Here is a 23,964-nt window from a genome sequence, read left to right on the forward strand (position 1 = left end):
TTACATGCTTTCATTGAACATCAGTTATCTTTTACCAGCATGTCAATTGCCTAAAATGATCTTTCTCTATGTGTGTATTACTGACTATGAGAAAAAATGTCAATAATTGAATAGCAGGTTTACAGAACTTTTGTTTCACAAAGACTGTCCCTATTCTTAGCACTCTCAATTGGTCAGGTTTCAGATCACCGCTCCAAAAAATGTGTATGACCATAGAAATCTCAGTTTTTTTGTTTTTCCTTATAAAATTTTCTTGCCTGCCTGATTTTGAAAAATAAATACAGATGGACAGATGAAGAAAGAAATGGGATACTTATTTTTTTTTATATTTTCACTAAAGAAAAGTAATTTCAAAATCACCACCTGCCAAGGGAAAATACAATCTTCTGAATTGTTAAAATACAGGATCGCAAAGTTACTGTGCTTCATGACAAGTCATTTATGTTATAATGAAAATTATTAGTCTATACCGAAATTATGTGAATAGAAAGAAATGCTGGGGAATTCTTATTATAAAAGGATATCTACATTGAAATGTAAAGCTCCCTTAGAGATGGCAATTAATTTTAATGCTTTCTTCTTTTTAATCAATCTGCAATTAAAGTAGAAATACTGTAAGATCTATGACACTTACGCTGTTTTGCTAACATTTTGAACTGCATTGATTTTGTATTTTTATTGATAGGCTTAGAATATATAATTAGTAATTTTAATTAGTTCTTCTACCCCAGAGGTAGTAAAGGCATTTATAATGAAAGAGGCTGTATAATCTTACAGTGATATTGCCATGCAACATAGGGTGAAAATATGTTTTTCTTCATTGTAAAATTTTAAACTTAACATAAATTGTTTGATTCAGTTATATAAAAAAAACACAATATGAATATACATAGAAATTTCTGCAAATGACCTTGGAGTATTATTTCATGGTAGTATCTCAGAACAAAAAGAAAAAGTTAAAATGTTACAAACTGACAAATATAAAGTAAGATACACATATTGAAGGATATTCTGTAAATAATTCAACTAATACTGTGTTGTGCACTGCAAGAATGCATAACAAGAGTAAGCCTGCAGTGTGCAGTGTGTGCACGAACAGTCAAATATTAGCAGGAGCAGGGAGTGTGTCCCATCCCTCTGCATAACCTAGGGGGACATTGGAGTGTGTGGAAAGGAACAGTGTGGCAGAAAGGGCTACGGAATGCATGCAGGGATGCATTTACCCATTACCAGACTGCGTCTGGGATGAGTGCCTAGGCACCAACACTTGAGACCACAGTGCCTGCCTACCTTCCTGAAAGTGCATTGTGGTGCTTCAGAAAGCTATGCACAATTTTAATTAAATTTTGCTTCAAAGTGTGAGAATAATCACATGGGATAATTCAGCTTTTAGACTTGAATATGTTACTTTTATATGTAACTCTTTCTGCCTTAGGTCCTGTACAGATAAAGCAAACCACTGGAGGGGGATAATGCAAGTGACACCTTAGGCACAGAAGAGAGATCTGTGCCGAGGGATCAAAATAGTAAAGCCAGCAACAAACTCCCCACTACATGAATTGCAGTCATATGTCTTAAAAGCAAGACTGCTTTCTCTTTCTTCAGTTCAGCTAGCTGAGACATATGCAGTATTTCTCTTAGATGAAAGAAGGTTCTGAAATCCAGAAGGGTCTACAAAGAAATTTGTTGTAGTATTTACCCAGCCGTAATCAACATTAGGATAAATCCTGTTTTCTTTCTCACTGACTCAGAGATTATTTTCTATATGAACAAAACTAAATAGTAAGCATATTTTCTTTAAAAAATATTACAGTCACAGGCACTTCCCTGGAACAAATGTGTATGTAACTAGCATAAAAGGCAAAAATCCCATTCATTTATGTGTGTAGTAAGTAGAATCATAGAATCATAGAAATGTTTACACTGGAAAAGACCTTAAAGACCATCGGATCCAACCATACATGTAACACGGCCAAGTCCACCACTAAACCATGTCCCTAAGCACCACGTCAAAATATCTTTTAAAACCCTCCAGGGATGATGGCTCAACCACTTCCCCGGGCAGCATGTTCCAATACTGAGCAGCTCTTTCGGTGATTTTTTTTTCTCCTAATGTCCAGTTTAAACCTCCCCTGGAGCCACTTGAGGCCATTTCCTCTTGTCCCATCACTTGATACTAGGGAGAACAGACAAATATCCACCTGTCTCCAACCTCCTTCAAGGAGATTGTAGAAAGAAATAAAGTGTCCCCTCAGCCTTCTTTTCTCTAAATTAAACAACCCCAGTTCCCTCAGCCCCTCCTCATAAGACATGTGGTTCTAGTTATGGATCCATCAGTTTTACAGGTTTAGTCTTGCAGTTTCATTTAATGAAGGATTTAAGACTACCACAACAGAATGGTATGTCACCACGTTTCCTCCACCACAACCCTTGCTTGCTTTAGAGAGTAGTCTGAAAGCATAGACTAGACAAAATGCAACTATCTAAGGATATCTTTTTATTATTCTGTGCAAAGACTGACAGTTTCTTTTGCTGCATGAATTATTTAATACTGTTTCAAAGAAACGAAGGTCCTTGATTTCTGGCAGTGTTATTGTTAACTGAAGGAAGTATTATGAGCACTCACTCAAACTGACACCAGGAAACAAAAAAAAAAAAAAAAAGAAATCAACTTCTACAACTTCTATGATTTCCTGAAAGCAAAGCAGAAATGCTCTCATTTTCAAAGCTGCTTTCAGTGACATAAAAACACATACAAATTGTCTTAAGAGGGAAACAGCTTTACAACTTGTAATTTCCTGCCACATTGGAGTCAATCTTTAAAATCTATGTCCAAAATAATATTCTTGTCATTGTTCTTTGATCTGCATGTGACCTTCAATATTGCAGTACTGGTTTCCCAGGTTTCATTTTTTTAAAAAAACAGGTGTCTAAAATTTGATTTTTCAATCTATATTTATGTCCCTGAATTGACAGCCTGATTTTACAAAAGCCTTGGGCATCAAGCTGTTCCCATTGATTACATAAAAGAGCTGGACTGTGTAAGATCAATACTGTTAGGTGCCTAAATACCTTCTGGCATCAAGGGTCTGGTACCACTGGTAATGCGGTATCACGGTGACCAGTTATTTTGACTTGTGTCTACAGACTGTACGCGAGTTTTTATTTTACTTATTTTATAATCTGGTGATTTCAGCTATAGACAACAACATTGCAGCAGTGATCCCTGTTTCCATCATAATGAACGTGAAGTAAATTAGATAGGTATTACAGAAACCAGAAGTTATTCTTTTGTAATGGCTATAAAAACTATCCCACTGAAAAGGTCAATGACAACTGAACCACACACCTTTTGAAAGGCAGAAATAATAAACTCAGAAACAAAACCATAGGTTCATCCAAATACACATTTCTGTTCTGGCAGGGGCTAGTGTCCGGGCTATAAATTAAAAACCAACACGGGAATGATATTTGGCATGATAGAAAGAATAGTCGAATAGATTTTCCAGCCTTTTATAAGCCTTGTGTACTGGTTGAAAACATAGTAATGATTTGGGAGGAATTGACTAAAAGAGAATGTAATAGATATTTATAGAAAAAATATTAAAGCTTATATAAATACACAGATATATGCAATATATATTTATATAAATATAAACACACATATATAAATATATACTACTTATTTCAGCACCTATGTTTTAAGATTCAAATACATGCAGAGAATAGACACATGAGTCAAGTACCCTGGAAAGAAAGCTGACGTTTAAAGCACATAGTCCTGTGGTGAAATAAAAAAACAAGCTCATTCTGAAGATCAGGTCTGAAGTGTTTTAGATGATGTTTTAAATGAGAAGGAGACAATTTAGAAATAGAGGAAGTGCACAGCCAGGACTTTGTATGAGACTGAAATGCTCCCTCAGTTGCTGCTGTGATCACCCCTTGTAGCTGGGGAAAAGCTTGGCTGTTAACATACACACAAATATTATATTGCTGCATGCAGAAGTGTGCAGCAGATCCTTCTGCCAAGGAAACTAATTATTACACTTCCTTCATGTCCTTCTTCTGTCTATTTAGACTCATCATATTCTTCATACAACTAGGAAAAAATATGGCAATATTTTAATAAGTAAAAAAATAGCTTTTGCTGAATTGACTTGGCAACACAACAAAATCAGCAACATTTTCTACTCTGGGTTGAACTCTTTCCATTTAGGATCCACACTCAACATCTTTTACTGATATTTTGGTATTGAATATATTTTTTTACTTGGACTGCTTACACAACTTCCACTAGAAAGTGTTAGCTGACCTTTTTAAGTGTCAAGGATAAGTAAAAATAACTTGAAAATTCATGAAATCATCGAGACAGGAAATAATTCTGGTTGGAAGGGATATTTAAAGGTCATCTGTCCACCTCCCCTGCCATGGGCAGGGATATGTTTCGCTAGGTCAAAGCCCTGTCTGACCTGACTTTGAACACTTTCAGTGATGAGTTATCCACAACTTCTCTGGGCAACATGTTTCAGTGTCTTACCAATCTCACCATAAATATGTTGTTCCTATATCTAAATCTATCTTCCTTCAGTTTAAAAACATTGTCCCCTGTCCTGTCACTATTGGCCCTGTCAAAAAGTCTTCCTCCATCTTAAGACTCTTCAACACAAAACTTCTTTGTCTTGTGGAGTAATTTTGCTAAAAATAATGTAGGACTCTTCTGAATATAGTGCATTAATTCGGAACAATAGGTTTAGAAATTAATTTTGTACCGAGAGAGAAAAAACTGCCACAAAGATTTGCATTCAGTACTCTTATTACATTACATATACAGTTTCTTCCAAATATCTGTTGCACACCATAGCAAAGACTTCAGATGGTCTTTTGTGAAATGAAAAACTATGCAATAGCCCCATCTCTAAGATGATGATGAATATGCGAAGTCATGAATTGGTTTGTATTTGAGAGGTTTTATACCTATGAAAAACTTAAAGTCCCCATGGATTCCCAGTGTTTAAAAACACATTTGAAAACCTTATCCTCAAAATGGTCCTTTAGTGCTTAATCTAAATTGGTTGCCATTACTAAATCTTTTTTATTGATATTTTTCTGGGATTACACTTAAATTACTGTATATAAAACACCTTCTTCAACACCAGCTTGAATTTGGGGGTTTGCAAAACTTGATCAATGTGGGTTTTGTGTGCAGAACGATGTTCATTAGGAACCTACACAAACAAGTATTGACAAAACTTCCACAACCATGGCTCTGACCTGTATTTACCACCATATAGTCACCAATTTTCTTTCAGGGGACACAAAACTCTTTGAGACTTTGACCTTGGTCTTTCCTTTGAGGACATGAAGACAAGGCAACTCCTTAAATAATGCAACTTGTTCAATCTCCCAGGCAAATGGCAAATTAATCAGTCTCTGAATCCTTGTTTTTTTGAAGACTTGTGCATTTTTAAAGAAGATGGAGTAATTGTTTAGTGACTTGGTGCCATTGATTTTCATTATGGATGGTGTTGACTGGGTCTGTGTCAGGTCACTTGGGAGAGATAGCCTTGCATAGCTAAATAAAATGGGGAAAGTACCACTTGTTATTCCATATTCACAAGGAAATCTCTAGTCCTTGAAGTAAGTTTTGTGTGACCTTCTTCATAAAGCAAGAAGCCATTTGCCTTCTTAGTTGTTTGAATAAATGAGAGAAATGCAATGCTGCATAAGCATGAAACAGAGATCTGGATTTAACAGGCCAACAGTTTCCTACTTAGGAAAAGCTGATCAGAAGGAAAAGTTTAAAACAATAGAGAAATGCTCTCCTTTGCCAAATGTATGCAGTATTACTTGATTTTGCTATTAAAAACAACTGAAATAAAAATGTAAAGGACTCAAAAAGGAGAAACACATTTATTTAAGGTGTGTTGTAGCCTGCAAGTTCTTATAAATTTTTCGCAACTATGTTGGACAGCTGATAGAAATACCATAAAATATTCACCACATTTAACCAAAATGCAGATTAAATCTGCCACACTCTAATTCTTTTCCTCCTAAGACAGTATTTGCTATTTTTAAGCTGTTATAATTTTTATATTTTTAGGAGTAACACAGAAATTTTTATAATTTATACTGAAATGCTTATTCCTTCCACTCCAGAATACTGAATATGTAACAACCTTATTCTGCTTTCAGGGTGGTTGGGAGTTTTCATTCCTTTTTTTTTTTTTTTTTTTCTGATGTCCTTCTTTCTGTGTTTCCCCTCCACTCGGCCCTGCCTAATTCTTTTCCATCCTCATAATTTGAACTTTAAAAACCTCGGTCTCATTGAAATGAATTCTATAAATTTAACACTTTACAATAGCTACTAGAATTTAAGAAGAAATCACACACTCATAACATGATGAGTCGGTGAATTTCTCTGGAGGAAAATGTGACTGTTAAAATTTTGTTGGCTAATAGTGCTTTTTAGATATCTGTCACAGCAAAATCTCTCTCCTGATGATAACTACATGATGAGAGTCTGTCACCAGTTACACAGTTCAGCAGAGAGAAAGAAATAAGAGCTTTTCCAGGGTTAGGTTTCCTAGTAAAACGGTACACTTCAACTTGTGTGATAATTTATTTGTAACTATAGTCATTAGAAGCTACTGTTACTTACACAATCTCCTTCCATAAACTTGTCAATTAAAATCTTTCCAAAAACATTCCTAGATAAAGGCAAAGGAGCATGGTTTAAATACTGTTAGAGCATTTTGGGATAGCTAACAGGTAATTCAAGACTACAAATGTTTTTGTTTTATTGACCAAGCATTGCTCTCATACAAGCTAATTTAAAACTCTTTAGAAAGCTATTAAGCATCTCATGCTTCCTGTGTTTGTTCTAACAATATCTTTCAGATGCATGATAACCACTTTCCGTTCCTATCAGTGAGGTCAGAGGGGAGTAAAAGAGAGGAAGCTAATGAGCATGAGGTCTGTGAAGAAAACACTGGTGTTATTTGCCAGTAATAAGCTAAACAGATTATCTTTAACAATGAAATAAGAGTTGTTTTTAAACACCATTATGTTTTGATGGAGCAATCATCTTAAGTGAAAGTAGTTACAGGCGCTGTGTCTGAACTCTTACTGACTGTTACGTTATTTCTTCATTTGTAAAGCCCAGTGGGTATACATCATATTTTTTTCTACACTGGGGTGTAAAAAAATGTTGAAATTCCTTGAGCTACAACCTCAGGTGAGATATAGCAATGGAAACCACACAGTTTACCCCAACATATTTCCTGGAGCTAAAGGGCTAAACTATATCTCAAAAAATAGCTCTTTTTCTTCCTCTAGAACATGGCAAATAAGCTTTGAGTTTTTCCTGTGGAAATAATCCATGAATGCTCTGATGACATTTGTTAAACTGTCCGTGATGCTATAACAGCTCCTGTTAATTATGTCTTTATCCAGAAAACTGGATACTGATGAGCCTGTGGGCAAGGAGGAAGAAGGGAGAAAGCATGTAGCAATACAAATTGCATCAGAGAAAGTTCAGATTGGACATTAAGAAAAGGTTCTTCACTGGGAGGGTGACTGGGCACTGGAAGAAACTTCCCAGGGAAATGGTCACAGCACCAAGTCTGTCAGAATTCAAGGAGCATCTGGATGATTCTCTTAGTTTTATGTGTTAGTCCTAGGGGTAGTCCTGTGAGGAGCAGAGAATTATACTTCATTATCTGTTTGGGTCAATTTCAACTTGAAATATTCTATTGTTCTATTATTCTAGCTTGTTTCACAAAACCATAAGTAGCCTATAGAAAGTGTTGTCTTTCTTAGCAGATTCTTTGAATCACCTTACACAAAGTAAGGGTAATAAAACTTTCCTATTTCCAGTACTTTGACAAAACAATGCAGTAATGTTTGAGCAGAGCTGAAAATATGGACTGTAGTCCATGATAACAAGATGCAGTTCCCACTGCTGTCACTTCTCGGTGGACATGAACATAACCTTTTCCACAAGGATGGTATACCTTTTATGTTGCTTACACCAGACTGGGTGATCATCACGTCTGCAGCTGAGAAATGCTTTAGATATGTAAGTGAATTACTTAAAATGTCTGCCACAAATAAAATTGATCGATTTAAACTCAATACGGGAGAAAGTTATTTTGGGGGTATAATCTCCAATAGTCAATATGAGGGAAAAATTAAGGGAACAAAGAGAGGTAAGGATAGAGTTTCACAAGTGCACCCGCACACTGAAAGTAAAGAAACCCTGAAAATCTCTTAGTCAAAATTGTACTATCGCCATGAGGGAACTATGTGCAAACCAATAAGTATATTGTTACCTCTATCAAAGTCCTTGAAACCAATAAACCAGCTTAGCCTTTTTTTGTGTATGTATGGCATTCAATTTAATAAAGATAGAACAGAGCGTTCTTACAGGATTTTACTTTCCAACAGTCTCTAAAGCCCAATCAATTTAACATTCTCAGAAAGAGATCTGAAATCCTCTGGTTCTGTTTTACGAGAAGAAAAATTTAACCTTTTCCAATATTTTCTCCAGAACAAGAGGAAACTGATAGAGAGACCATAATATTTAAATATGATCCTGAAGTGCATAAACAGGGCTTCTCTCTGGAAAACCTTTCTTCTAACCTGATGTTTTTTTCAAAATGAGGCTTGCTTGGTCATACCTGAAAATTTCTCAGAGTTATAACATTCACCTTTCTGAATTAGGATTATTTGATACAATCACCAGACTGTTGTTACATATATTATTTCTCATGGACCAACGTGTGGTATCTTTCAATTGCACCACACTTTAATCTACAGGTAGTCCTTTGACTGAGGAAATAATATTCCTTATGTAAACTATTTCTTTAGGACATTACATGGCAGAACACATGAAACTAAATATCAGTGTCTAGCTATTAAATCAAAACCATCTTCTCTAAACTAAATCTTTCCCACTAGAAGACTGTTTTTGTCTCCAGTCTCTTGCTAATAAGACTTTATTTAAAACAACCTTCCCAGTAAATCACACCACACTAATGATTGCCAGTATGAAAACCTTATGTCAGCCTGGGGACATAAATTGGTACATAGGGCACAGAGTAAGTTCATGGAATAATGAAGTTTTTGAATGCATAGTGGAATCTTATGACATCTACAGTCTGGGACACATAAGATAGATGAGAGGGAGGTGAAGGACAAAAATTAGCTTACTTAACTGAAATACCTTTATATATCAACACCAAAGATGAACAATTGGCATAAATATAAAACTCATTAAACAATTAGTTCTCAAATTATTTTCACATTACTAAGTGAAAAAATAAAACCTAACCAAAACCCATAATAAACTCAGACATGATCTGCGAATGAGATGCAGAGTGGTATAAACTGTAGTATAAACTGTGTCTTTGTGGTATAAACTGTCAAGCAACTTAAAACTTTTCTAAAAATAACAACAAAAATGGAAGTACAACATAATTATCTGTTCTCAGCTGCCACTGCAGAGCCAGTAAAGAATGTGATGACTGAAAAAGTGAGCAAAAAATTTTTGTAGCTACTTTAGGAAGTGAAAGTAAAACAGTCTTTTAAGTTAAGCTAGCCAAATAAGAAGTTGTTTTGTGAAAATGAAACACTGCTTCTATATTATATTTTTGAGGTGAGTTTAAACAGTATTTTGTACAGTTAACTTCTTTGAAGTGTAGCCAGAATGCAACCCACTAATGCAAGGTTTAAGGTTGCAATTTAAAAAACTGGGTTTGTTTATTATAAAGCAAGATTCATTGCATTTGGTCTCAGCCAACTTTTTCATAAACTGCTGGCCCATTGACTGTTTACATAAATTAATTTAAACATGTCAGAAATAATTTTGAAAAGTCATCCTGACATCAATTAAAAATAAACCCGAAACACTGTTCTCGGTTGTTATGGGTGTTATTCTCTCATATCAGCTGAGATGAATTGATTAATATTACTGAAATAAACATCATTTCCAAGTAGGATTTTTCATCAGAAAGAGTACTTAGAAGAGGATTCTTAGTGAAAGTATTTGTCAATTGTCAATATTAAGGTGATGATAGCTAAAAAGAATAAGCCATGTTCTAGTTTCACTGGCAATAGACAAAGATGATTTGTGAAGCACTCAATTAGAAGATACAGAACCTGTGGACATGCAGAATACAGAATATAAGAAAGAGACTAGGTAAACTATTTTGCTTTATTTAATATTACATTTTATTTTCAATTATGTTGCATATAGGAAAATCATAGCCTTACAGTTCTGAAAGATAAAGCATTTCCTTTGCTTCCTTTTCCTTAGAGAAGTGATAATCAGGAGACAGAAAAGATACCACCTGGTTCCAGATATGTGGCAATGCCTACTTAAATATATTCAATATTCTACCATGAAAACAGCTTGTGATTTGACCCACCCCGCCCACACACACACACATGTGGATTTTGTGTGTAAAACCCTGGAATCATGGCTAGGACAAAATTTTGCAAATGCTATTTGATTGAATAAAGAGTTGCAATTCTATGGATGCACTTCCGACAGTAACAAATCCACCTTTGAGTTCTCAGTTTCTGATCTGCCTAGTCAATATCAAAGCTTTCCCAATTTGTAATAACTGAGGTGAAAATACCAAGTAACCATGAACTACTCACAAATACACGGCTAAGGACAGAAAGGCAATGTAGATTTTCTGTGAGTATTTGAGTTTGCAGGCATGAATGTCCATGAATATAATGAAGATATTTAACCTATAAATTAGTATGAAGAAAATTTTGTTCTCTAACCGCATTGTTATGCATGCCGAAGGAAAACAACATGACAATTAACAAAGCAAAATATCTTACAAATGGAAATATTATGCTCTCAAATCCCCTATTGTTCCTGACATGGTATTTCATTACTTATAAGAGCAATTTTGGCTCTGAAAAATTAAGTAGGTCTAAGTGTTCTGTGGGGCATCTCAGTGTAAAATATTGGCATTTCATTATTTCTATACACAAGTTGGAGCTTTACCCGAAAGGTCACTAAAGACTGAAGCATCCCGATTCATCATGTCTACAGAAAAACCTGTGCTAAATAATGAAACATGGTGAGGTTTTAGTGACAGCTTTGTCAATGTGTCTCCATTGAGTCACACTTTCATTTGAGTATCAAGCAGGAATCTGTTCTATCCTTAAAATGATAGCTTACTATATATCCCACTGTCACAATGAACATGGAGAATTTGTTTGGTAAGACTCATACACTAGCTTAAGCAGAATTTCCACCACAAACAAGACACTGGACTGGTTACCATCGCTTCTGACAAACTTTTCCACAATTCTGCTCAAAAATTATCAGAAATGTAATGTAAATACATCACAATATAAGGTCATAATGTTGCAAACATGCAATATAGACAATTCCCAGTAATATAATCCTTGACATTAGCTTCTCCTCATGTATTCATAATGTCTGTTGAGACAGATTTCTCAAACAAAATTTCATTTTATGAATTATATATAACTTTTTAATGACAGTTCTTGCTACATTTTGACAATGTTGATTAGTCATTACAAGTATTTTTTGTGTATGGAGTACTTTTCTGTAGTGATCTAACTTTTCTTTTTTTTCATATTCAAAGTTAGAAATAGAATTCAAGAAATGTAATCTGAGCATCTCGAGGGGGAAAGAGGAAACAGTAAGGGTATTCAAATAAGAAACAGATAAGCAGGATTAGAGAATACTAGACAATTTAAAATACTCTTCCAATTCTGCATAGACCTGTACTTAGGCTGGGTTACTGTAAATACTAGGATATGTAGATAATTAATTCATCTTTTTATTTTTACAATAACTGCTCACAAACACCATCCTGTTAAGCCACAAAGATATACAGTCATATTCTAGGTGATTTTTTCCCTGACAAATACAGAAGTTCAAACTATCAACAAATATATTAACGGTATCAGATATGCTGACCTAAAATACTTTTTAAGCAAGTGTTCTTTAGTAAATCTTTAATGACAGTTTTATAAGGGAAATCAGATCTCTCAATGCCTGCAAAATGCAGAAACAGTACAGGTAAATCTGTGAGAATCTGAATCCCTACATTGCAGACTTTGGGAAATATATTTTTATGTACTCTTCTGTGTGAATATGCATTTTTGCTCGCATATTTTTTGAAGCATTACTCTGGAACCTGGAAATCTTTCTACTGACTTAACAGCTACATGCCAACAGTAGATTAGGAGGTTTAATAATGTCTCTGGGCTGGAATTACAGTCATTTGATAGTGAAATTATTCTATTAGTTTCAAAGAAATGTAGACTCTTTAGTTCCACTGGGAGAATGAAATCACATAATATCAGCTTGTTGATGACTTTCTCTTTCTGTAGGAAAAAAAAGATGAACGAGGCCATTCTCAGAGATAGGGTATTTTTTATTTATTCTAAAGAGGCAGAATCGTCCTTGAGTAAATACTGTTCTTTCTGAGGGCAAAACCCAGGAAGATTTCACCAAATTGCAACAAATGGATCAAGATAGATTTACATTTGTAAAGATATTATGAGTGGACGAGGTCCTCTATACATAGACAGGCACAGCCTCAAATCCCAAGCCCTTGTCCTCATGAGGGGCTTCAGCAACACCTTAGAAGGAACAACATGGCAGTACAGAAACAATCCAGGACGTTCCTGAAATGCGTTGGTAATAACTTCCTTCTCCAAGTGATAAAAGAACCAACAGCGAAGGACTGGTGAGGAAGGCTTCAAGGGAAGCCTTGGCTGCAGTGACCATGAAATCCTGGATTTTAAGATCCTTAGGGCAGTGAAGAAGGTGCGCAGCAAGCTCACTACCCTGGACTTCAGGAGAGGAGACTTTGGCGTCTTCAGGGGTTCGCTCTGGTACCATGGGAAAAAGCCATGGAGGGGAGAGGGGCCCAAGAAAGCTGATTAATATTCAAGGAATACCACCTCCAAGCTCCAGAGCAATGCATCCCAACAAAAAGGAGGCCAGACAAAAACACGAGGAGGCCTGCATGGATGAAGGAAGAAATCCTAGACAAACTTAAACTCAAAAAGGAATCCTACAGAGGGTGCAAGCAAGGGCAGGGAGCCTGGGAGGAACTGGGAGCCTGGGAGAAATTTACAAGCGGCCAGGGATCAGGGTAGAAAAGCTAAAGCTTTAATTAAATCTGACCAGGGATGTCAAGGATAAAAAGAAAAGCTTCTATAGGTATGCCAGTGATAAAAGGAACACTAGGAAGAATGTGTCCCCTCTCAGGAAAGAAACAGGAGCCCTGGTTGCCCAGGATACGGACAAGGCTAGGGTACTCAATGGCTTTTTTGCCTAGGTCTTTACCAGCCAGGGCTGAAGCCACACCACTCAAATCACAGAAGACAGAGGCAGGGACTGGGAGGTCAAAGAACCGACCACTGTAGGAAAGGATCAAGTATGGGACCAACTAAGGAACACGAAGGTGCACAAGTCCATGGGTCCTGTTGAGATGCACCCATGAGTCTTGAGGGAAATTGTAGATGAAGTTGTTTAGTTACTGTCATAGAATCATAGAATCATTAGGTTGGAAAAGAACATTGAAATAAATTCCAACCATACCTGCCTATTACTATATCGTGTCCCCAAGCAATTAAATCATGTCCCCAAGCACCTCATCTACCTGCTTTTTAAATACCTCCAGGGATGGTGACTTAATGACCACCCTGGGCAGCCTATTCCAGTGCTTGATAGCCTTTTTGGTGAAGAAATTTTTCTGAATGCCCAATCCAAACTTCCCATTTTGAATGGCTTAAGGCCATTCCCGCTTGTCCTATCACCTGTTACTTGGGAAAAGAGATCAACACTCGCTTGTCTACAACCTCATTTCAGGTAGTTGTAGAGAGCAATAAGATCTCCCCTCAGCCTCCTCTTCTCAAGGCTAAATAACACCAGTTCCCTCAGGCGCTCCTCGTAAGACTTGTTCTCCAGCCCCCTCACCAGTTTCATTGCTCTTCTCTGGACGTGCTACCGAACTGCAATGTCTTTCTTACAGTGAAGGTCCCAAAACTGAGAACAGTATTCAAGGCACAGCCTTAGCAGTGCAGAGTACAGGGAATGAATCCCTTCCCTGGTCCTCCTGGCCACACCGTTTCCGATACAAGACAAAATGCCATTTGCTTTCTTGGCCACCTGGTCACACTGCTGGCTCATGTTCAGTCAGCTGTTGATCAAAACCCTTAAGTCTTTCTCTGCCAGACAGTTTTCCAGCCACTCTTCCCCAACCCACAAGGGGTTTTGTGTCCCAAGTGCTGGACTCTGCCCTTGCCCTTGTTGAACCTCATTACATTGGCCTCATCTCATCTCATCGATCCAGCCTGTTACGATCCCTTTGTAGAACTTCCCTACCCTCATGCAGATTGACATTTCCTCCCAGTTTAGTGTTATCTGCAAGCTTCCTAAGGGTACATTCAATGTCTTCATCCAGGTCATTGATAAAGATATTGAACAGGACTGGACCCAGCACTGAGCCCTGGGGAACACCACTTGTGACCCGCCTCCAGATGGAATAAACTCCATTTACCACCACTCTTTGGGCCCGGCCATCCAACCAGTTTTCAATGCAGCAGAGGGTACACTTATCTAGGCCAGTGGAAGCCAGTTTCTCAAACAGGATATTGTGAGAAACTGTGTCAAAAGCTTTACTAAAGGCCAGGTAGACTACATCCACAACCTTTCCCTCATCCATCAAGCAGGTCACCTTGTCATAGACAGTGATCAGCTTAGTTTGCCAGGACTTGCCTTTCAGAAATCCGTGCTGAGTGGGCCTGATCACCTGTTTGTCCTGCACGTGCTGTCAGATGGCACCCAAGATGACCTGCTCCATGACTTTCCCTGGCACTGAGTCAGACTGACAGGTCTGCAGTTTCCTGGATCCTCTCTCCAGCCTTTCTTGTAACTGGGTGCAACATCTGCCAACCTCCAGTCCAATGGAACTTCCCCAGACAGCCAGAACTGCTGGTAGATAATGGAAATAGGTTTGACAAGCACCTTTTCCAGCTCCCTTAATACCCTTGGGTGAATCCCATCCGGCCCCATAGACTTATGAATCTAATTTGCCTAGTATGTCTCTAACTATTTCCTCTCGGATCAAGGAAGGTTTGTTCTGGCCTTCCTCCCTGTCTACTGGCTTGTGAGGTTGTGTATCCAAAGAACTTCTCACCTTACTGTTAAAGACTGAGTCAAAGAAGGCATTAAGCAGCTCAGCCTTATCCTCATCCCTTGTTACTATTTTTCCGCCCACGTCCAGTAAAGGATGGAGATTCTCCTTGCTCCTTCTTTTGTTATTGATATATTTGTAGAAGGATTTTTTATTATCTTTCACTGAATGGGCCAATCCAAGTTCTAACTGGTCTTAAGCCCTTCTGATTTTCTTTCTGCAAGATCTCATTTCATCTTTGTAGTCTTCACGAGTTGCCTGCCCCTTCCTCCAGAGTTGGTATATTTTCCTTTTTTTCCCTTAAGGACTGCCTTCCACGGAACTTTATCAACCAGCCTTTTAAGCAGACCAAAGTCTGCCCTCCAGAAGTCCAAGGTGGCCGTTCTACTGAGCCCCTGCCTTGCTTCTCCTAGAACCGAGAATTCTATCATCTTGTGATTGCTATGACCCAGGTGTCCTTCAACTGTCACATCTCCCACAAGCCCTTCTCTGTTAACAAACAGCAGGTCCACCAGGGCATCTTCTTTAGTTGGCTTGCTCACCTATTATGTTAGGCAGTTGTCTTCCGCACACTCCAGAAACCTCCTAGACTGTTTCCTCTTTGTAGTATTATACTTCCAGCAGACATCTGGTAAATTGAAGTATCCCACAAGGACAAGGGCCAGTGAGACTTCTCCCAGTTGCTAACAGAATAACTCATCAGGCTCCTTGTCCTGGCTGGGTAGTCTGTTAGATGAACTTCTGGTTTTCACCCATAGACATTCAACCCTATCATCACCATCAATGAGTTTGAGGTTGTCGAAGCTCTCTCTGACATAGAGGGCTACCCCATAGCTTCTCCAGAGTCACCTATCCTGAAGAGTCTGTAGCCTTCCATAGCAGTACCCCAGTTATGTGAGTGATCCTACCACATTTCCATGAGAGCATCCTACCACGTTTCCTCTTGTTTATTGTCTGTGCTGTGTGCATTGGCGTAGATATACTTCAAGTGGGCTGTTGATCCTGCTATGCTCCTAATGAGAACAGTCTTAATTCCTAAGCAACTACTCACTGAACTATCTGCTCCTTCTGTGGAGCCATTAGAAGTGCTATTCCTCACTTCCTGTGATGTAGTAGACCAAGGCTCCTAGCCAGCAAATGCCATCTCTCAGAAACCAGAGTGCCATTCCCAAGCTTATTTTGATCAAGCCTGTTTATTTCCACCTCTTCCTTCACATCTAGATTAAAGCTGTATTAATGAGCCCTGCTACATTCTTGAGGAGTACCCTTTTGCCCCTAGGGGACAGGTGTACCCTATCCATCAACAGCAAGCCTGGTGATTTGCCCATCAACCCATGATCAAAGAACCCAAAATTTTGCTCTTCACACCAGGTTTGGAGCCAGCTATTTATTTCCCAGCACTTTTTAATCTTTCCCTCGTTATTGCCATTAGTACGAATGATAGGGAAGAAAACAACTTGTGCCCCTAAACCCTTCACCATACTTCCCAGGGCCCTGCAGCACTTACCATGTCTGCCACTGATCCACACCAATTTATATCCTCAGCACAGGAAGGACATGAATCAGTTAGAGCAAGTACAGAGGAGGCCAAGAAGATGATAGGGCTGGAGCACCTCCCTTAAGAGGACAGGCTGAGAGAGTTGTAGTTATTCAGCCTAAAGAAGAGAAGGCTCTGGAAGACCTTATAGCAGCCTTCTAGTACTTAAAGGGAGCCTACAGGAAATATGGAGAGGGACTTTTCATCAGGGAGTATAGTGATAAGATGAGGGGTAAAAGTTTCAAGCTGAAAGGGGGCAGATTTAGATTAGATATTAAGAAGAAATTTGTTGCTGTGAGGGTAGTAAGGCACTGAAACAGGCTGCTCAGAGAAGTCATGAGTGCCCCATCCCTGGAGGTGTTCAAAGCCAGTTTGGATAAGTCTTTGAAAAACCTGATCTTTTGGAGGGTACCCTGTCCATGGCAAGAGGGTTGGAACTAGGTGATCTAAACCAAACTGCTTGGCCAATTAGACACTCAAAAGTCTATGGGACCAGATGAGATCCACCCAAGAGTATTGAAGGAGCTAGTGGGCGTGCTTGACAAACCCCTTTCCACCATCTTCCAGCAATCCTGGCTGACTGGAGAAGTTCCACCTGACTGGAGGCTGGCTGATGTTATACTCCTCTTCAAGAAGGGTCGGAGGGAGGACCCAGGAAACTACAGGGCTGTCAGTCTGACCTGAGTGCAGGGGAAAGTCATGGAATAGGTGATCTTGAGTGCTATCATAAAGGACATGCAAGAGAACCAGGTGAGAACAAGGTCCTGGCAAACTAACTTGATCATGTTCTATGAGAAAGTGACCTGCCTACTGATGAGGGAAAGGCTGTGGATGTAGTCTTCTTGGGTTTCAGTAGTCTTTGACACAGTTTCTCACAATATTCTGCTTAGGAAACTGTCAGCCTCTGGCCTGGACAGGTGCACACTCTCCTGGGTGGGAAACTGGTTGGATGGCCGGGCGCAGAGAGTGGTGGTCAATGGAGTTAACTCCAGCTGGAGGCCAGTTACAAGTGGGGTTCCTCAGGGCTCGGTACTGGGTCCAGCCCTGTTCAATGTCTTTATCAATGACCTGGATGAAGGCATTGAGTGCACCCTCAGCAAGTTTGCGGATGACACTAAGCTAGGTGGAAGTGTCAATCTGCTGGAGAGTAAGGAAGCTCTGCAAAGGGATCTGAACAGGCTAGACTGCTGGGCTGAGACCAATGGCATGAGGTTTAACAAGGCCAAATGCTGGGTCCTGCACTTGGGGCACAACAACCTTATACAGTGCTACAGACTAGGGGAAGAGTGGCTAGAGAGCTGCCTCGAGGAGAAGTACATGAGGGTGTTGATTGACATCCAACTGAACATGAGCCGGGAGTGTGGCCAGGTGGCCAAGAAGAGCAATGACATCTTGGCTTGTATCAGAAATGGCGTGGCCAGCAGGTCCAGGGAGGTTATTCTGCCCCTGTACTCGGCACTGGTGAGACCGCACCTCAAATACTGTCTTCAGCTCCGGGCCCCTCACTACAAGAAGGATGTTGAGGCTCTGGAGAGTGTCCAGAGAAGAGCAATGAAAATGGTGAAGGGGATGGATAACAAGTTTTACAAGGAGTGGCTGAGGGAAGTAGGGTTGTTTAGCCTGGAGAAGAGGAGGCTGAGGGGAGACTTTATTGCTCTCTGCAACTACCTGAAAGGAGGTTGTAGAGAGGAGGGAGCTGGCCTCTTCTCCCAAGTGACAGAGGATAGGATTGAGGGGGAATGGACTCAAGCTGCGCCAGGGGAGGTTCAGACTGGATATCAGAAAAAAATTTCACGGAAAGGGTCATTGAGCACTGGCAGAGGCTGCCCAGGGAGGTGTTGAGACACCATCCCTGGAGGTACTTAAAAGATGGGTAGATGAGGTGGTCAGGGACATGGTTTAGTGGTTGATAAGAATGATGATCTAAGACATCTTTTCCAACCTAAGGATTCTGTGATTCTGTGATTCTATATTCGGATTTATGACAGCTGATATCCATTTTTCTAGATACATTCTTATCAACTGACCAAGGAAAGACTTTTGCACTAGGGCATGTCAGCCATCTTTCAGCTTAATCTCCTGTCTGTTGGAGTAAATTGTCTGCAGTGAGTTACAGGCCAATCTGTATCATCCACAGTGAAGATTGCCTCAACTTCATTGTGATAGTTGTCAGTAGATCCACTGACAACAGACCACTAGACTATTCAAAAATTGTGATATGTTAGTAATCTCAGAAGTCAATTTTAATTCTTCAAGTCTGTGGTGACCATTTTTTCTCCACATTCTCTGAAAGAGGTCCAAAAAAGCAGTCTTGATGGAACTATTAACTCTCTGCTGCTTGTCTTTTGACCAGATATTCCCATTTTTCAGATTTTTCATCAAGAAGGTTGTGAGACTGGTGCAAGAGAGGGATTGTATCAATATTCTTATTTCCCTAGTACTTTTTACAACACTTTTTAAACAGGTTAGGTTACTTGACTCTTGATACATGCTCATAGATCTGATGTTGGACACTGAAAGAGAGTGAGAATAGAAACTGAAAAAACCTAAGTGAAAAACCTATCAGAACCTGAGACAGGTTTAAATTAACTCAGACTGAAAATATAAACAAAAACTTGTTCCCCCACTTTAAAAATAATAATGCAATCTCAGCCTGTTTCCTTTATACAATACACAGAACTTAGAACTAAAATTCACAGTACCAAACTATCTTATCATTAAATGAGCTCTGCTTCCATACTGCCTCTTGAGAAACAATTCCACACCATCACTATCTAATCAAACAGTACACAAGCAATTAATGTTCTATTAATGAATCAGTACACAAATTTAGTTGATATTTTGTTATGTACAGGGGGTTGTCTTTAAGAGCTCATTTTAGTGTACAGAATTCTGGGCACATTTTTTTTGTTTGTTTTCTTTTCCATTTCTAAAAAAGACTATGAATATTATGTGACTAAGAGTACCTTTCTCCACATTTCTCTCCCTTCCTCGTCTGTGTTCATTTATTGCCTTTTGTCATTAGAAGCAAAAGTAGAACTTCCGATCACCTATGCATATCTTCTTTTTCCCATCAGAAATATGAAATACGAAGATATGAATGCCCTTGAAATACTTTCTTCAGCCCCCTGCGATGCCTTTCCTTACTAACAATGTGAAGCCTCATTTGACCTGAGCCTTCCGTGTTAATCCTATATGTTAGTTTCTAACAAGAAGATATAGATACCCAGAACGAGGTTAATTCCATGCATTTTTTATGCACGTGGGAAATTGGAAGTGTAATCTCATTACCTTATACTGTTACTCCAAGTTCAATTTCTACACCGTGTTTTTATTTTCAATAGAATCATAGAATCATAGAATGCTTGGGGTTGGAAGGGACTTTAAAGATCATCTAGATCCAACTCCCTGCCTCAGGCAGGGACAGCTCCTGCTAGATCAGGCTACCCAAGGCTCCATCCTACCTGGCCTTGAACACTTCCAGGGAAGGGGCATCTACAATTTCCCTGGGCAACCTGTACCAATGTCTCAACACTCTCATCATGAAGAATTTCTTCCTAATGACTAGTCTAAATCTTCCCCTACCCCCCCAACTAAAAGCGATTCCCTCTCATCCTATCACTATATGCTCTTGTAAAAGCCTCCTCCCCAGCTCCCTTCAGCAACTGGAAGGCCCCTAGGAGGTCTTCTGGGATCCTTCTCCAGGCTGAACAACCCCCAACTCTCTCAGCCTGTACTCATATGAGATGTGCTTCAGCCCTCTTACCATCTTCGTACCCCTCCTCTGGACCTGTTCCAACAGTTCCATATCCTTATGTTGAGGATTCCAGTGGTCAAACACTAGAGAGGTCAAACACTATAAGCTTCCTAGAGAGGTAATGTAATGAATAATAAATTTGAAAATACGAGAGATTTCAGAAAGGAGGCTGTACCAATCTGCTCAACACTTTAACTGACGGTATTACAAGGAATGAAAATACATAAATTGTCCAGCCTGTCAGTCACATGAATATGTAACAATAATCCAAGAACAATTAATATTTGTCCAGCTTGCTCTAGACATCGTTTCATTTACATTCTTGCTAACAATTTTGCAAAGATGATCGCTCTTCTCTAGCTTGCTGAGTTTGTATCAGAAACTCCCTTTAAATGACTCTTAACAGTCAGTGAGGTTGCTGAAACTCGTATATATACAAACAAGTCAATTTTATTAAGACTAATTGATTATAACAACTCTGACTAAACAAAGGTTCGATGGTGGCTGGGGATAAGATACTGTTTAAGAAAATACATTGAAAGTCAAGAACCTGAGTGTAGAAAGGAGTGATACGCAGGTAAAAAATATGTAGAAATGTGAGACACTAGTAATTAGCTTGATGTTAATATATATATGAAGCGCACATAACACGAAGATCTTAGCCTGATGGAGGCTGGGGGGGAGAGGAGATGGGGTCCAGACTGCTGGCTGACTCCAAAAGTTTTGATGACATTTTCCCATCCAACTTTCCCCTTTGTTTTCATTTTTATACTAACTTGCAGCCTTAGGGTAGGGTTTCACGTGGAGCTTGAGTGACTGAAGTGGTTAAGTCAAATCCTGCTGACTGGTGGAGAAAAAATTCTGTCTTCACTTGCCAAAACTTAACTGTGCATGACCATTAGGAATGGTCATGAGCGCGGTTTGCCTCAGAGATGGGGAAGAGGTGGGTAGCCTTAGGTGTGGAGGGGTGTTTTAGTATTATGATATTACAATGATGCTATAATGAGTACAGATCAACTGAGGGCTGGATTGTCAGAGCAGCAGCTGCAATTCATCCTCTTGGAAAATAATTGGGCAGTTGTCCTTGCTGATCATGCTCCTTGCTGACAGCACGAGTTGGCTATGCCTGTTCCTAGACAACTCATCCTCCTCTTCAGATAGTGAGTTAACACTGATGCATTTCTTTCTGATCTGCCCCTGTGTGTGCTACAACTCCACTGACTTACTTTGCTTCTGAAAGCCTTGACTCAGTCCCATTTCTCCCCACATTCGGCCCCATTCCCACATTTAACTTTATTCTCACAGTTCGTCAATGTCCCATGCCTATCAGTGTTTAACAGGTATTGGACAATGCCTTTAACAACATGCTTTACCTTTCAGCTACCTCTGAAGCAGTAAGGCAGTTAGACTGGATGATCATTTTAGTTTCCTTCCAACTGAAAAATTCTTTCCTCTCCTCTCCTCTCCTCTCCTCTCCTCTCCTCTCCTCTCCTCTCCTCTCCTCTCCTCTCCTCTCCTCTCCTCTCCTCTCCTCTCCTCTCCTCTCCTCTCCTCTCCTCTCCTCTCCTCTCCTCTCCTCTCCTCTCCTCTCCTCTCCTCTCCTCTCTCTCCTCTCCGGCCTTCCGAGTGTAAAGTATATGACAAATTCATCCCTTTTCATCTCACTAGGCTTTGGAAAATTCCTTAATATTTTTAAGTGTCAAAACCTCCTAAAACCAAGAAAATATCAATAATCTCAAGTGTGTATTGCGCTGCCAGTTCTTGTGCGTTCCCCCACATGCCATCTTAGTCTGAATTTTAGCCCATGCTTTGAGGAGTCTAGCCAGCACTGCTTATCTGCTCAGCTCAGCAGACATGAGTGGAAACAATGTCCCCTCAACAACTTCTCATACTTTTTCACACCCAGGTTGTATCTCACCAGCTCATCTGCCCACAAAACCTGGGCTTTCCAATACAACATATATGTTGCATGAGTCTAATCCATGTATGCAGCTGTTATTTCTGGCTGAAAATAAATATGTATCTCTCAGAAAACATCTTGCCAAGGGCATTTATGCCACTGAAACAGAAGTTAACATTATAGTGAACTGATGTACATTGAACTTGTTTAAATTGATAGTTTGCAAGAAAAATGTAAATAATCAGCAATCAAGATGACATTAGCATAAATGGCTCCTTATGTGCAAATAGGACACTGCAGTGAACTGATAAGTAGAAACTCTTAATTTAAAAATCATGTTTTATTTAAAAAATAGTATTTCACAATTACAAGGCTAACTATATTAATTAAAAGATTATATTAGCAAATGTGCTTCTGTTGTATTCATTTCTTTGTAAAGTAAAGTACTTAGCCAAATTGCATTCTTCCCAATTTTTCTATATATTCCCAAGCAGTCAGCACTTCAAAATCTAACTCTCTTGCCTGGAATATGAGGAGATTTGTTACCTCAGCAATGAACAGTGCTGAATGGCTGCATTCCTGAGGCTCAGAGGACAGTGACATTTGAAGGAGAAGACAGAAAAAAACTCCATGAAGATCCCATTGCATTTTCACTGTGCTTGCCTCTGTGTTCCTGAAGTTTAAGATCAAGCTGCAGGAAAATCTATAAATGCCATGAATCCCTGTGTGAGAACTGCAGTGAATTTACAGCCTTAACCTTATAAATACTCTTTAGAACAAGTAGCTAGTTGGCTTCCTAGGTGGAATTTGCATGTTGTAGTCATAATGAATTACTTTTACCAGGAGAAATAGTCAACCTTTCTAAAAGACATAGTTCTCAGCACATTCAGGGAACATGAGACAATAAATTTTGAGGGAAAACGTAACTCTATGGAAGGCAAGTAGCTTTGCCATTAACTTCATATGGAGATTTAAAAAATCCTGCCTTCTTTCACTGTTTTTTAAAACATGCTTCTTCTTTCCCATAGAGACTTCAGCTATTCTACAAAAAGATTGATGTATGTTAGTAACAAAGAAAAGGTATTTTCATTCACAGAAATAAACCCTAAGAAAAATTTTCGTAGTGACCAGTCATAAATTTGCCCCTGGAACAGTACACCCTATTCCAGTCCTTTTGGAATTCCCTCACTAGGAGGAGGTGCTTTTCACACTGCTTGATTCTTTACACAGAGCTGGAGACAAAATAGCCCATTCACTGCATGAACTGTTTATATTACCTACATGTTTTGTGTCGTACTGTGAAAATAAATATCTGCTTACTGTTATATATGTTACATATGAAGACTGTCACTTTGATAACCACTGTAGTTTCTTCATGGGTTTAGTGTGGGTTATTTTCAAAATAAGCTAGGTATGCAATTAATTTTTTTTTGCTTGCTGTGATATGACTATAAATTGACTGTCTTGCAAGAGAAGTATTTGGCCTTGGATCTTTGTCCTGGGTATGACATTTCCCCATTACTCCCTGCATAATCATGTTCACCATGAATCGAACTAACGCTCTGAG

This window comes from Cuculus canorus, chromosome Z (assembly GCF_017976375.1).
Source record: "Cuculus canorus isolate bCucCan1 chromosome Z, bCucCan1.pri, whole genome shotgun sequence".
Classification (NCBI taxonomy): Eukaryota; Metazoa; Chordata; class Aves; order Cuculiformes; family Cuculidae; genus Cuculus; species Cuculus canorus.